Source organism: Oncorhynchus mykiss, chromosome 3 (assembly GCF_057628025.1).
Source record: "Oncorhynchus mykiss isolate SJ-2025 chromosome 3, ASM5762802v1, whole genome shotgun sequence".
NCBI lineage: Eukaryota > Metazoa > Chordata > Actinopteri > Salmoniformes > Salmonidae > Oncorhynchus > Oncorhynchus mykiss.
This window is the reverse complement of record NC_143024.1, coordinates 90,204,483-90,216,250: the sequence shown is the minus strand read 5'-3', so window position 1 is coordinate 90,216,250 and position 11,768 is coordinate 90,204,483.

The window sequence follows — 11,768 nt, the reverse complement described above, 5'->3', positions numbered from 1 at the left end:
CCACCAGATCACTGTACAGACCACCAGATCACTGTACAGACCACCAGATCACTGTACAGACCACCAGATCACCGTACAGACCACCAGATCACTGTACAGACCACCAGATCACTGTACAGACCACCAGATCACCGTACAGACCACCAGATCACCGTACAGACCACCAGATCACCGTACAGACCACCAGATCACTGCAGGGCACCAGATCACCGTATAGACCACCAGATCACCGTATAGACCACCAGATCACTGTACAGACCACCATATCACTGTACAGACCACCAGATCACCGTACAGACCACCAGATCACCGTTCAGACCACCAGATCACCGTACAGACCACCAGATCACCCTACAGACCACCATATCACTGCAGGGCACCAGATCACTGTACAGACCACCAGATCACCGTACAGACCACCAGATCACTGCAGGGCACCAGATCACTGTACAGACCACCAGATCACCGTACAGACCACCAGATCACCGTACAGACCACCAGATCACCGTACAGACCACCAGATCACTGTACAGACCACCAGATCACCGTACAGACCACCAGATCACTGTACAGACCACCAGATCACCGTACAGACCACCAGATCACTGTACAGACCACCAGATCACCGTACAGACCACCAGATCACCGTATAGACCACCAGATCACTGTACAGACCACCAGATCACTGTACAGACCACCAGATCACTGCAGGGCACCAGATCACCGTACAGACCACCAGATCACTGTACAGACCACCAGATCACCGTACAGACCACCAGATCACCGTACAGACCACCAGATCACTGCAGGGCACCAGATCACTGTACAGACCACCAGATCACCGTACAGACCACCAGATCACTGCAGGGCACCAGATCACTGTACAGACCACCAGATCACTGCAGGGCACCAGATCACTGTACAGACCACCAGATCACCGTACAGACCACCAGATCACCGTACAGACCACCAGATCACCATACAGACCACCAGATCACCGTACAGACCACCAGATCACCATACAGACCACCAGATCACTGCAGGGCACCATATCACTGCAGGGCACCAGATCACTGCAGACCACCAGATCACTGCAGGGCATGTTCAAAGAGGTGGATTTCAGTTTCCTAATAATAAATAAATAAATAATGCCTTCATGGAAAACATACTGTAGAAATAACAACATACTGTAGAAATAACAACATACTGTAGAAATAACAACATACGGTAGAAATAACAACATACTGTAGAAATAACAACATACTGTAGAAATAACAACATACTGTAGAAATAACAACATACTGTAGAAATAACAACATACTGTAGAAATAACAACATACTGTAGAAATAACAACATACTGTAGAAATAACAACATACTGTAGAAATAACAACATACTGTAGAAATAACAACATACGGTAGAAATAACAACATACTGTAGAAATAACAACATACTGTAGAAATAACAACATACTGTAGAAATAACAACATACTGTAGAAATAACAACATACTGTAGAAATAACAACATACTGTAGAAATAACAACATACTGTAGCAATAACAACATACTGTAGAAATAACAACATACTGTAGAAATAACAACATACTGTAGAAATAACAACATACTGTAGAAATAACAACATACGGTAGAAATAACAACATACTGTAGAAATAACAACATACGGTAGAAATAACAACATACTGTAGAAATAACAACATACGGTAGAAATAACAACATACTGTAGAAATAACAACACTGAAGTTTGACTCTAGCCAGTACGCTCGCTGTTATCTAGTCGTTTTGAATTCATGGCACATTTGCCTCCACTTTAGGTTGTGGGAAGGGAAGTGTTTTGATTTTAAACAGACAACTCAATCAAAGGGGCCATCTCTGCTACCGAAGACACAATACCTTTGAAAGCTACAGCTGACTGTTGTGTCCCACTGGACTAGAGGACAATCTATTTTGGATGTAGTTTACGAGCTGGTTTTCATTGTCCGCTGTGTGACTGTATGAGACAGTAGCCTAGGACAGACAGTTGTTGATGTGTGGGTACGGAAGCTTGTCCAGCCAGCCCTATTCAACCAGGCCAGGCCAGGCCAGGAGACTCTGTATCAGTCTCTCTCTCTCTCTCTCTCTCTCTCTAGCTCAGAGGAAATTAATTGTTGACTAAAATAGCCTTTGTTGCCAGGCCAGGAAGTCATATTGTAGGAGAAGGGCTGAGAACAGAGTGAAGTCATGAGGAGGGGTGACCTTGGAGACCGACACACACAAAGGTTCCCACTGACACCCAGATAGCAGGGCAGCATTGGGACTTAGAGCACATCATAGAGAAGACCCCCCCCCCCACACACACACACACACACACACACACACATTGCACACATTACACACACACACACACACACACACACACACACACAGAGAGAGAGACACACACTACACCCATTATTACACACTCACACTAAACCCATTCTTACACACATGTAAACACATACACAACATAACTCTACAATCATAACCAAACAGGAGGTCAAAGTATCATTGGTGTTCTCCAAAGTGTCACATTATTTTTTAAATGTTTTTTTTCATGCTTTTTAATATACAATATTAGACATTTAGCCTATGAACAAAATGTTCTTCCTTTCTCTTCCTCCTTTCTCTTCCTCCCCCTTCCTCCCTCTTCCTCCCTCTCCCTCTCCCCCCACCTACCCCCACTCTGTTCCTGGCTTTATAATGCTGCTCTCTGCCTGTCTGTCGTCCTCCACATACTGCACACACGCACACAGGTATACACACACAGACACTCAATTACAAAAATGCATATAGGCATGCGCAAAGCACACACACCGATGCTCACAGAGACAATCATTAATTATCTCACAGAGACACTCATTAATTCTCCCAAAGACAAACACATATGCACGCAGGTACTGAAGAGTCTAGACAAACACTTTGGCCTAATAACATACACATAACACTCTCTTTTTTTCACACGCAAACACAAGACGCACACGTAGGCAACACACATACATGTTGTTTTATTTATTTGATGTATTTCACCTTTATTTAACCAGGCAGGCAAGTTGAGAACAAGTTCTCATTTACAACTGCGACCTGGCCAAGATAAAGCAAAGCAGTTCGACACATACAATGACACAGAGTTACACATGGAATAAACAAACGTACAGTCAATAACACAATAGAAAAATAAAGTCTATATACAATGTGAGAAAATGAGGTGAGATATGGGAGGTAAAGGCAAAAAAAGGCCATGGTGGCGAAGTAAATACAATATAGCAAGTAAAACACTGGAATGGTAGATTTGCAGTAGAAGAATGTGCAAAGTAGAGATAGAAATAATGGGGTGCAAAGGAGCAAAATAAATAAATAAATACAGAAGGGGGAGAGGTAGTTGTTTGGGCTAAATTATAGATGGGCTATGTACAGGTGCAGTAATCTGTGAGCTGCTCTGACAGCTGGTGCTTAAAGCTAGTGGTGCTGCTACGGTGACCAGCGAGCTGGCACTGTGATAGACTGCATCCAGTTTATTGAGTAGGGTATTGGAGGCTATTTTGAAGATGACATCGCTGAAATCGAGGATCGGTAGGATGGTCAGTTTTACGAGGGTATGTTAAGCAGCATGAGTGAAGGATGCTTTGAAGAGGGGGATAACCGCGGCAGCATTCCAATCTTTCAGAATCTCAGACGACACGAAAGAGAGGTTGAACAGGCTATTAACAGGGGTTGCAACAATTTCGGCAGATAGTTTTAGAAAGTAAGGGTCCAGATTGTCTAGCCTGGCTGATTTGTAGAGGTCCAGATGTTGCAGCTCTTTCAGAACATCAGCTGACTGGATTTGGGCGAAGGAGAAATGGGGAAGGCTTGGGCGAGTTGCTGTGGGGGGTGCAGTGCTGTTGACCAGGGTAGGTGTAGCCAGGTGGAAAGCATGGCCAGCCGTAGAGAAATGCTTATTGAAATTCTCAATTATAGTGAATTTATCGGTGGTGACAGTGTTTCCTAGCCTCAGAGCAGTGGGAAGCTGGGAGGAGGTGCTCTTATTCTCCATGGACTTTACAGTGTCCCAAAACTTTTTTGAGTTAGTACTACAGGAGGCAAAAAAAAAAAAAAAACTTTATTAATTAAAAAAAATGTTTACCTCCTTTTCTCCCCAATTTCGTGGTATCCAATTGTTAGTAGTTACTATCTTTTCTCATCGCTGCAATTCCCGTACAGGCTCGGGAGAGACGAAGTTCGAAAGCCATGCGTCCTCCGAAACACAACCCAACCAAGCCGCACTGCTTCTTAACACAGCGCGCATCCAACCCGGAAGCCAGCCGCACCAATGTGTCGGAGGAAACACCGTGCACCTGGCGACCTTGGTTAGCTTGCACTGCGCCAGGCCCGCCACAGGAGTCGCTAGTGCAAGATGAGACAAGGATATCACTAAGGGCCAAACCCTCCCTAACCCGGACGACGCTAGGCCAATTGTGCGTCGCTCCACGGACCTCCCGGTCACGGCCAGCTGCGACAGAGCCTGGGCGCAGACTCTGGGCCAGAGTCTCTGGTGGCACAGCTAGCACTGCGATGCAATGCACTAGACCACTGAACCACCCGGGAGGCCCCAGGATGCAAGTTTATGTTTGAAAAAGCTAGCCTTAGCTTTCCGAACTGCCTGTGTTTATTTTTGTTCCCAACTTCCTTGAAAAGTTGCATGTCACGTGGGCTATTCGATGCTAATGCAGAATACCATAGGATGTTTTTGTGCTGGTCAAGGGCAGACAGGTCTGGAGTGAATCAAGGGCTATATCTGTTCTTGGTTCTACATTTTTTGAATGGGACATGCTTATTTAAGATGGTGAGACAGGCACTTTTAAAGAATAGCCTGCCATCATCTACTGATGGGATGAGGTCAATGTCATTCCAGGATATCCCGGCCAGGTCAATTAGAAAGGCCTGCTTGCAGAAGTGTTTTAGGGACAGTGACAGTGATGAGGGGTGGTCGTTTGGTCGCAGACCCATTACGGATGCAGGCAATGAGGCAGTGATCGCTGAGATCTTGATTGAAAACAGCAGACGTGTATTTGGAGGACGAGGATGACATCTATGAGTGTGCCCGTGTTTACGGATTTGGAGTTGTACCTGGTAGGTTCATTGATCATTTGTGTGGGATTGAGGGCATCAAGCTTGGATTGTAGGATGGCTGGTATGTTAAGCATGTCCCAGTTTAGTTCACCTAGTAGCACGAGCTCAGAAGATAGATGGGAGGGATTCAAATTCACATATGGTATCGAGGGCACAGCTGGGGGCAGAGGGAGGTCTATAGCAAGCGGCAACAGTGATACTTGTTTCTGGAAAGGTGAATTTTTAGAAGTAGAAGCTCGAATTGTTTGGGTACAGACTTAGATAGTAATACAGAACTCTGCATGCTATCTTTGCAGTAGATTGCAACACTACCACCTTTGGCAGTTCTATCTTGAAGGAGATTTCGAAAAATGTTGGTGGTTTTCCTAAGACAGGATTCAGACACGACTAAGACATCAGGGTTGGCAGAGTGTGCTAAAGCAGTGAGTAAAACAAACTTAGGGAGTAGGCTTCTAGCAGGGCTAGAGGCTCTACAGTGAAATAAGACAGTAATCACTACCCAGGACAGTAATGGACGAGGCATATTGATATTAGAGAGAGGCATGAGTAGCCAAGTTAACATATGGGTCCAGTGAGTGGTTGGGCTGACTGGGAACACGGCGATTCAGACAGTTAGCAGGCCGATGCTAACACGCTAACAGTTAGTATGCCGGGGCTAAACAAGCTAGCAGCTAGCAGACCGGGGCTGGCAAGCAAGCAGTTAGCAGGGGCTAGCAGTTAGCAGACCGGAGCAGGCAGGCTAGCAGTTAGCAGACCGCGGCAAGTCTTCTAGGAGTTAACAGATCGATGCTAGCAAGATAGCCTTTGGGGAACGTCGTGATTGGGGTAAGTCTGTTTTTGCCTCTTCGTGCGGTGACGTCGATAGACCAGTCATGGAATTAGTAGGATTCCAAGTAGCTCTAGGTAGCTAGCAGGCCTAGCTGGTTAGCAGAATGGGCATCACGCCTGAGGGGCCTGTTGGAATCCTCAGGCAGATTATGTCTGTATTCCAGTCGTAGAGGATCGGCGGGGTTCCGTGCCCCATACCGGCAGTAGAAGGGTTCCGGATACTGTAGCCCAGGAGTCGCTTCGGTGGTAGCACAGGAGCCCTGGCCGGGCTAGCTTCAGGCTGATTGGTGCTTGCTCCGGAATGGAAACGCTAGCCAGGAGTGGTCACCCGGGATTGCGGTTAGCTAGTTGCGAAGATCCCAATGAAAATGTTCAGAGTTTGTGGTAGGAATCCGGGGATATGGAGAGAAAAATAGGTCCGTTATGCTCTGGTTTGAAACGCGTTGTACGAACTGGCGAGAGCTTTCCGAGCTAAAGGTTAGCTGATGACCACTAGCAATGGTTTGCTAACTGATAGCTGGTAGGTAGTTAGCTAGTTAGCTAGCTAGCTTCAGTTGAGGTTTTCCAGTTCGGAGGTAAATTGAAATACTTTAGAAAAAAGCAGATCCACGCAACATTGGGTGAGGCGGGTTGCAGGAGAATATTTAGAAGTTGAGGTTTAGGAAAATATTTTTAAAATATATGCGAAGAAAAAGATGTAAAAAGATATATACAAGGGACACGACAGGACAAAAGACAAAGACGTCTGACTGCTACGCCATCTTGGATTCAAGCCAACAGATTTCCGACAGAAGCACCAGATCATCAGCAAACAGTAGACATATGACTTCAGATTCTAGTAGGGTGAGGCTGAGTGCTGCAGACTGTTATTTTGCCCTCGCCAATTCATTGACATACATGTTGAAGAAGGTGGGGCGTAAGCTGCATCGCTGTCTCAGCCCACGGCCCTATGGAAAATAAATTGTGTTGTTTGTCTAGATGGATTTTATAATGTTGTATATTTTTACTATTTTTACTTTTATTTTTTTTATTTTCTATCAATTTGTATAGCAGACCCTCATGCCAAATTGAGTCAAAATATATTTTTTTATCAACAAAGCATGAGAAGACATTGCATTTGTTTTGGTTTGTTTGTTTGTCAATTATGGTGTGCAGGGTGAATACGTGGTCTGTGGTACGGTATTTCGGTAAAAAGCCAATTTGACATTTGCTCAGTACATTGTTTTCACTGAGGAAATGTACGAGTCTGCTGTTAATGATAATGCAGAGGATTTTTCCAAGGTTGCTGTTGACGCATATCCCACGGTAGTTATTATGGTCAAATTTATCTCCACTTTTGTGGATTGGGGAGATCAGTCCTTGGTTCCACATATTGGGGAAGATGCCAGAGCTGAGGATGAGCTTAAAGAGGTTAAGTATAGTCAATTGGAATTTGTGGTCTGTATATTTTATCATTTTCATTGAGGATACCATCAACATCACAGGCATTTTGGGGGTTGGAGGGATTTTATTTTGTCCTGTAGTTCATTCATTGTAATTGGAGAATCCAGTGGGTTCTGGTAGTCTTTAATAGTTAGTATTCTAAGATGTGTATTTGATCATATATATATATTTTTACTGTTTGTTCTTTGTTATAGAACCAACAAGATTGAAGAAGTGGTTTATCCATACATCTCCATTTTGGATAGATCCTCGTGTTGTTGTTTGTTTAGTGTGTTCCACTTTTCCCAGAAGTGGTTAGATTCTATGGATTCTTCAATTACATTGAGCTGATTTCTGACATGCTGTTCCTTCTACTTCCGTAGTATATTTCTGTATTGTTTTAGTGATTCACCACAGTGAAGGTGTAGGCTCAGGTTTTCTGGGTCTCTATGTTTTTGGTTGGATAGGTTACTCAATTTTTTATTCTTTGTCAAACCATTTGTCATTGCTGTTAATTTTCTTAGATTGTCTGCTTCAATTTTTTTTTTTTTTGATAGGGAAACTGAGAGGTCAAATATACTGTAAAGATTTTCTACTGCCAAGTTTACACCTTCACTATTAAATTTAAATGTTTTGTCCAGGATGTTGTCTAAAAGGGATTGGATTTGTTGATGTCTAATTGGTTTTTGGTATGTTTCCACGCTACTTTCTTTCCATCTATAACATTTCTTAGTATTATGTGGTCCATTTGGCTTTGATGCCTCATAATTGAGTATTGCTTTCTTCATCTAGACTGTAATTTTGATGTGACCTGATAGGGGTGTCAGTGGGCTGACTGTGAACACTGAGAGTTTCTGGATTGAGGTCAGTGATTAAGTAATCTTCAGTACTACTGCCAAGGGATGAGCTGTAGGTGTACCTACCATAGGAGTCCCCTCGGAGCCTTCAATCGACTATGTACAGACCCAGCCTGCGACAGAGCTGCAGGAGTTGTGACCCGTTTTTGTTGGTTGTTTTGGCTTAGTTGTCTCTAGGGGGGTATAATTGGGAGGGAATGCTGTCACTTCAAGGTAGGTGTTTGTTCCCCTGTGTGCTAAGAGTGTCAGGTTCTTGTCCAGTTCTGGTATTTAGGTCGCCGCAGACTAGGAAATGTCCCAGGAAATGGAAATGGTTGATCTCCCCCTCTAGGATGGAGAAGTGGTTGTCGTTAAAGTATGGGGATTCTACTGGGGGGGGATACATATGTAGGTAGCACACATGAGGACGTTTTTCTCAGTTGAGATAATTTACTCATTCATTTCTAGCCAGATGTAAAATGCTCCTGTTTTGATTCATTTAATAGAGTGGGTTAGGTCACGCCTGGTAGTTTGGTGAATGTGACTACTAGCTCTCTGTAAACTAGAGGGCAACCAGTGGGTCCGTCTCCTCTATACCTGGTTTCTTGTAGGATGACAATGTCTGTATTTCCACATTTTTTTGTTTAAGCCTGGGTTCCTGCTCTTTAGGCCAAAGGCAGATGACCTGAGACCTTGTATGTTCTGTGTTTCTCTCTCACACTCTTTGTTCGTCTCTCTCCCTCAGTTGTTGCTATTCTAGTTATAAGCTTTTCACAGACCTTTTTTGTTAAACAAATAACAAATATAATGTTTTTTGATTTGATAGGGAAGCTGAGAGGTCAAATATACTGTTAAGATTTTCTACTGCCAAGTTTACAACTTCACTATTACACACACACACACACACACACACACACACACACACACACACACACACACACACACACACACACACACACACACACACACACACACACACACACACACACACACACACAAAACTATATGTTATCCATATACTAATCAATCACAGATGGTCTTGCAGCCTCCCGGCCATTTCAGCAATGTTAACACAATTATCAATTAACAGTTTGAAGACATAGCAAAGGTGAGGGGGAAAATGATTCCAGAATCCCTGTCTGGGAGTGTGTATTTGGCTGTGTGGGTGTGTTTTAACACACATTGAGATGTCAACTATTCTTCCTTAATAAATCCCAATCCACAAACTGCTTGGTATTCTAGATTGTTGATTCTACCTTAAAACAACGTAGATCTGAAACACAAGGACATGAGTGATACAACACTAAGCAGTGGAAATAGACATTTTTTCAGTGGAATTTGGAATTGAACTTTTGACCACTGTTGAGATTTTGAAAATATCAAACAAACTTTCATCTTTGGGTTAACTGTCCCTGTCAGTCATGGAGCTATTTTGAGACAACTACAGTAATCACTGTGTGAAAAATATGTGGCTTTGTTGCTTATACAATTTTTCCGTTGTAGGACAGGAAAAGAACAGCTTTGGATTGGACCAGTTTGTGGGCCAGTTCGTGGGCCAGTTTGTGGGCCAGTTCGCGGACCAGTTTGTGGGACAGTTCATGGACCAGTTTGTTGGCCAGTTTGTGGGCCAGTTTGTGGGCCAGTTCATGGGCCAGTTCTTGGGCCAGTTTGTGGGCCAGTTTGCGAGCCAGTTCGTGGGCCAGTTTGCGGGCCAGTTCGTGGGCCAGTTCGTGGGCCAGTTCGTGGGCCAGTTTGCGGGCCAGTTCGTGGGCCAGTTTGCGGGCCAGTTCGTGGGCCAGTTCGTGGGCCAGTTCGTGGGCCAGTTCATGGGCCAGTTCGTAGGCCAGTTCGTGGGCCAGTTTGCGGGCCAGTTCGTGGGCCAGTTCGTGGGCCAGTTTGCGGGCCAGTTCGTGGGCCAGTTCGTGGGCCAGTTCGTGGGCCAGTTCGTGGGCCAGTTCGTGGGCCAGTTCATGGGCCAGTTCGTGGGCCAGTTCATGGGCCAGTTTGCGGGCCAGTTCGTGGGCCAGTTTGCGGGCCAGTTCGTGGGCCAGTTCGTGGGCCAGTTCGTGGGCCAGTTCGTGGGCCAGTTCGTGGCGCAAACAAAGACTTCTCAAAGTAACTGCAGGGATATCCCCCCAATAGAGTTCCCCAGCTTGTAGTTCTGAAAAACAGAAATGACTTACTTCTGGTTTCCGAATGGGGAAACTGAATGGGGAAACTGAATGGGAGAAGAATAGGGTTTGGGATAAACGCTGAAAATAAGGTCTGATGTTGACACAGGTTTAGGAGATATCATACGTTCTGTTCTATGAGATAATATCAGTCAGTTATTAAAACCGTCATGAATTATGAGGCCTTTTATGTGCTTGTTTTGATGACAGAAACGTTTATGATCTCACGTACCGCAGAACTTACTTTTGGCGTTTATCCAAAAACTCCCTTCATTTCCCCATAGGCTTTTTATATAGAGTACATAGGCTTTTTATATAGAGTATATAGGCTTTTTATATAGAGTACATAGAGTAGTATATAGAGTACATAGGCTTTTTATATAGAGTATATAGGCTTTGTCCAACGAACCATGGTGGAGTATATAGAGTATATAGCGTAGTATATAGAGTACATAGGCTTTGTCCAACGAACCATGGTGGAGTATATAGAGTATATAGCGTAGTATATAGAGTACATAGGCTTTGTCCAACGAACCATGGTGGAGTATATAGAGTATATAGGCTTTTTCCAACGAACCATGGCGGAGTCAGTGCCTACAAAAATAACACAATTAATATAGCGTATTATATAGAGTATATAGCGTAGTATATAGAGTATATAGAGTAGCATATAGAGTATATAGCGTAGTATATAGAGTAGTATATAGAGTATATAGCGTAGTATATAGCGTAGTATATAGAGTATATAGCGTATATAGCGTAGTATATAGAGTATATAGCGTAGTATATAGAGTATATAGCGTAGTATATAGCGTAGTATATAGAGTATATAGCGTAGTATATAGCGTAGTATATAGAGTATATAGCGTAGTATATAGCGTAGTATATAGCGTAGTATATAGAGTATATAGCGTATATAGCATAGTATATAGAGTATATAGCGTAGTATATAGAGTATATAGCGTAGTATATAGAGTATATAGCGTATATAGCGTAGTATATAGCGTAGTATATAGAGTATATAGCGTAGTATATAGAGTATATAGCGTATATAGCGTAGTATATAGCGTAGTATATAGCATAGTATATAGAGTATATAGCGTATATAGCATAGTATATAGAGTATATAGCGTAGTATATAGAGTATATAGCGTAGTATATAGAGTATATAGCGTAGTATATAGAGTATATAGCGTATATAGCGTAGTATATAGCGTAGTATATAGAGTATATAGCGTAGTATATAGAGTATATAGCGTATATAGCGTAGTATATAGCGTAGTATATAGCATATATAGCGTAGTATATAGCGTAGTATATAGAGTATATAGCGTAGTATATAGCGTAGTATATAGCGTAGTATATA